General features: G+C 37.4%; 1 protein-coding gene across 12 annotated transcripts in view; it reads left to right on the forward strand.

Moving 5' to 3' along the window:
• RhoGAP19D (Rho GTPase activating protein at 19D) overlaps window positions 1-5,000 on the forward strand; it is a 569,022-nt gene that overhangs the window by 284,106 nt on the left and 279,916 nt on the right. The window lies entirely within an intron of this gene.

Genomic DNA, 5,000 nt, shown 5'->3' on the forward strand with positions numbered 1-5,000 from the left:
AAATAAGTCCTAATCCCTTCCGGGCCCAGCCCTAGGGGAGAAAGCTGGCCAATCGGCTCAGTGGTCTGGTTAAACTAAAGTATACTTTTCTCTCTCTCGCTTGCGGGCGCGCTCAGGTTAGACTTGAATGAACTGAGTTCTTGCATTACGTAGACAGTTACGTTTAAGAGGGTTGGTTGTGGTGATGCCTGAGTATTATTTGTAATTTAAGGTGCCTGTAAAGACTCTGGATAAGTATTTTGTAATAGACTAGTTGTTAATGGCAATAAACAATGCTAACATTTTTCCGGAAGTGCCATGTACCTTGCCATCTTCCACTGATTAAATATACCTTCATGTAGAGAGTATATTTCAATGCATATGGTGACAACTTTAGATAAAATCGTATATGTAAGCAAATAGCAGTTGAAAATACTCGACAAAAGATAAATTATAGGTACAGTAGCATGGAAAATGTTAGTTTTACAGCCGCTTCTATTTATTTATTCAGTTTTTCATGAATAATGACGGAACTCTATTGAGAGAATGAAGGGAAGATTTTAAGTAGACCATAGGTATGCAAATGATGAGGTCTTTTTTCTTCAGCTAGTGTCATTAATTTTGTGTTGGGGGTGGGGGTGCGGGGGACTTTGAAATGACCCCGTAGTAACCGTGTGCCTTATTCACTTTGGTTTGCCATTCAGTTATGTAATGAATGTTTGTTTCTCTTTGGTTAGTTGGCCATGTGTCATTGTTGTTGTTTATGTTGCTATTCAAATTGTCACTCTTGCTTCTGGTTGCGCTGGACTCATGATGATTAATGTTGTATTCGTATTACAGTAACATGTCATAAACTACACACGCACTCCTACGCGCGCGCGCTCATGTATATATATATATATATATATATATATATATATATATAATATATATACATACATGTGTATAAATATATAAATACACACACACATATATATATATATATTGTGTATGTTTGTAGAAGATACGTAATAGTGAACGTAATACATTTTAAGGTTTCTGTATTTGTATAATTATAAAGACTGACACTAAATTGGCAAATAGTCCCAGCGGGGATTTAGCGTGAAACGTTAAATATTATAATCTCTGCCACAAGGATGATGCCTTTCCTCGAATTGCTTGGCACTTGGTGATGCTTGATCTCGTTAGCTGATGATTATGATGTAGAGCAGACTGTATGCTGTTCTACACCAAAGGACATACTTTCACTTAAGTGTTTCATATACTAGGATAATTTTGTTGAGGTTGTTATACACTGTAAATTTGAATTTAATGAGTTCTGTACCGGCGAACTCGGGAGGACTATAGTTTTTTCCCTCTTTGTTCATCTGTCTTCTGTTTGTCAGACTTAAATTTTCTTTGCAAGTCGTCTTAGGTAGTTGAAAGTATTTCTGTCATCATCATACATAAACGTACATAGTGACTGACCGCCCTTGTCTGTCCGTGCGCAACTTTAATCTGGCCATAATATCAGAGCCATAAGCCTAAAAGGTCAGACTTTATATCCCGCATCCGTTCTCCATTTATGAAGCCCTTTCAGGTGACACCAAGGTTAGTGACCATATTGATGTATATACAGGTTTCTCAGACTCGTCTTGGGAGAAAATTTTGGAGTAATCTGCCACCGCAAGAATCGTAATGAAGCCGTCGTCTACACTTTGCATCGGTCGGGAATTTTTTTTTTTTTTAATATTCTTAAACAGAAGATGCTACTAGGAGGTCGGTAGGCGACTTGTATTGCTTTAGTAAATTATTTATTTAAGGTATGACTGGAGAGAATTACGAAATGTTCTGTAACTATTTTTTTCCTCAATATATAAGTGGTACCTGGTTTCACCTGTCCACTTGCCAACCGTCCTTTAATCATTGCAGATGTTTCCTGTCATTAGGTTGAGAATTTTAAAGTCATTTCATAGAACGCTATGCTGAGGCCGACCTTTTACGCCTTAAAATAGTTTTTTTTTTTCAGACAGGGAACCTACTTATGTTCCGTATTGGTTTTTTATACAACGGGTCCAACGTCAACAGGTTGTTCGTAATTACTAGTAGTCACATTTATGAAGGGAACCTCATCGATCATAATTTGATTTCATTATGTAAGTTCCTTATTGGTCGCTTATTTCTTATAAAGAGTCTATACATTTATGACGAAAAGAGTCGTGTTGGTCCCAAATTTAGCTTTCTGAAAAGCCCTCGTAAAGGGCCTTCGTTTACCAGTGGTCTTAGTGACCTACATTTGTCAGTTATATACTTCCTACCAGTGAAAGGCTGGCAGATTATCTCGTATTTAACTTGTGATAGTAATTGACTTCATAGGGGCCCAATTTTTAAAGTTCTGATCCTGTGCAAGGCTGCATATTGGTCTCGTATTTTCTAGTTTCACTAAGCGCTCGTATCAGTCTGCGTTACAGAAGTATTTTTTTTTTTTTAATGTATTTTCCATCTAATAATTCTAGTCCTTGTGAGCTTTTTTCCTGCGTAATTCTTTATATATTTCACAGTGAGTGTTTGGATTAGCAGTGTTGTTGTGTTACAACAACTACAAGGCGAGAAACTCTCTCTCTCTCTCTCTCTCTCTCTCTCTCTCTCTCTCTCTCTCTCTCTCTCTCTCTCTCTCTCAGCCGGCTGTCGTTAACTATCTCGGTCATTGTGATTCTGAACGTCTCCCCAGCAATATTACTGTTTTAAAATATTACAATTAGAATTGTGAACAAACTAAACTTTTTCCTGAAATACCCGTTCACATTTTGTAATTGCTTCGCCAGTTTTTCAGTCGGTATTTTTATATTTTAGCTTTCTCGTCGTCTGTTTAATTCAGTTTTTTCTCTCGTTTTTAAGCCGTGAGTCACCTGTAGTATTTTGCTTACTGTTGGAGAGTGCGAGACAGAGTTTCATTCAGACGCTGGCCTTTGTCAAGGCGGTTCGTCTCAGCGCCCCGGGAGCATTTATAGACCATGAGTCTGTGTTCTAAGAATTCAAGCTCCAGCTTTATTTTTCCTTTTCTCCGATTTTCCCATCCCCGGATATTTGCGAAGACAGACTGCAGGAGAAGATGGGGAACGGTGTGGTTATTATCACCATTGCTCTACCTCTGAAAACAGCTGTTCAGATTGCTTGATGTATGCTGACGTTGATTTCGCTGTAGATGGCTTCACTTGAAGTCTTGTCTTCTGCAATATACTACTACTGTCGCTCTCGCCTCGTTTCGTTTTTTCATTCTTTTTTTTTTTTTAACTTTCCTTGAACGTAACCGTTTGTGTTTTTTCTTTTCTGTGCAGGAAATTCTTTGAATATTGCTAATGTTGTCGCTAGTTTTGAACTTTTAGTGCCTTGCGTTTGCTATGCATTTCCTTTTCATCTTTAAAAGTTCCTTAATTAAAAGTTCTTCAATATGTTTTTTTCTTTATGAATTGCTTATATTCCCCCGGAGGGAAATGAATGGCTGTGGGATCATTTTGGCAGAGCCAGAATATTGGCCAGGGCGTCCTCCTCCTCCTCCCCCCCCCTCCCCCGCCTGTTGCCTCATAAATAATTCTTTGCTGTCGTCGTTGTTTGTTGGGGTCGTCTGATTCAGAGGCTGTAGCTAACGTGACGTATTTTTAGAACATGTCTTTCATGCTCGTTTCGCTGGGCGGAATCCTTTAGCCCTTGGGCAGACGGAGGCTCTTACGGTTAGTTTTAATTTGCAACTTTATGATGATGGGACTTGTTCCTTTTTTTCTCTCTCTCGCTAATATATTATATATATTTATATGTGTAATATATGTATATATGTAATTTATAATTATATATATGTATATATATATGTATAATATATATGTGTGTGCGCGTGTGGTGTACGTGAGCTGATTTTTCCAACGTTGTAATAGGGAAGAGTTTTATTTTTGCTCGTTCTTATGCAGGAGTTGTGGAACTACTTAGAAAATGCCACTGTGCTTCGTATCAGTATAAATGTATTCCAGCTTATTTGCTGTTTACTGAAAGAAACATTCATATCACCACTGATTTTTTTTTTTTGCAGGAATTTAGTTTTTTCTGTGAGTGAGCAGCCAAAGAGAGAGAGAGAGAGAGAGAGAGAGAGAGAGGAGAGAGAGAGAGAGAGAGAGAGAGAGAGGAGAGAGAGGAAAGAATTCTGTTTTGTTGGTACAGGTTAAATCTAGTTTAGCTTTAGCAGGGAGTGTAACTTTTGTTTCTCCCACTTTTGTGTTTCCTTTTCGGGATGGAAAACAAAAGTAGTATTCCATTCAAAATAATAGCCACAGTTTCGTTATCTATGTGAGGATAAGAGAATACAAATATCTGATTTTATATTCTTGAGATTTTGATTTTGTTTGGACAATATAGAAACCAACCTGTTGCACTCTGTTACGACTTGGTTTTTTTTTTTTCAAACTACTTGAAGTTGATATCATCAAATCTTTTGGCGCGTTTAGCATTTGCATCTTGGCTACTCCTACAGCGTCGCAGTGCATTGAACAGTGACAAAAAAATCTAGATGCAATTGTCGCCGACAGTAATTGTCATTACCACTAATTGTCTCTTTTTAGCTAGCACTCTTATGGTCAGTGACCGACGTTGCTTAACAATAGTTTAAAATGCTAGATTCTCTCTCATCTCTCCCTTTCTGTCTCTCAGTAAAAAAATAATTATCATCATCTTTCCTAAATTTATCCATCATGTATTGTGGGTGATTTTTCTCAGTGCCCTGGACTCAGAGGCTGTAAACGAAATGCGCTCCTTAAGTATTTCTTAGGAAGTGTGTTTATCTCGTCCTCCGTACTAGAGTTTGAAGGTAAAAGAGCTCGAATTTATTACGTGCGCTTCAAAGCTGTCATTTCTCTGTTGAATATCTTGACAATCAAAGGTATTAACTATTTTTTCAAACATCAGTTGACCTTATTTCTGTAGCATTGTAGCATTCATCTAATAGAACTAGAATATGGTTTTAAAGGTAAATCCATAAAGTAATGATAATAATAATT

The sequence above is a fragment of the Macrobrachium rosenbergii genome, chromosome 12 (genome assembly GCF_040412425.1).
Source record: "Macrobrachium rosenbergii isolate ZJJX-2024 chromosome 12, ASM4041242v1, whole genome shotgun sequence".
NCBI classification, from domain to species: Eukaryota; Metazoa; Arthropoda; class Malacostraca; order Decapoda; family Palaemonidae; genus Macrobrachium; species Macrobrachium rosenbergii.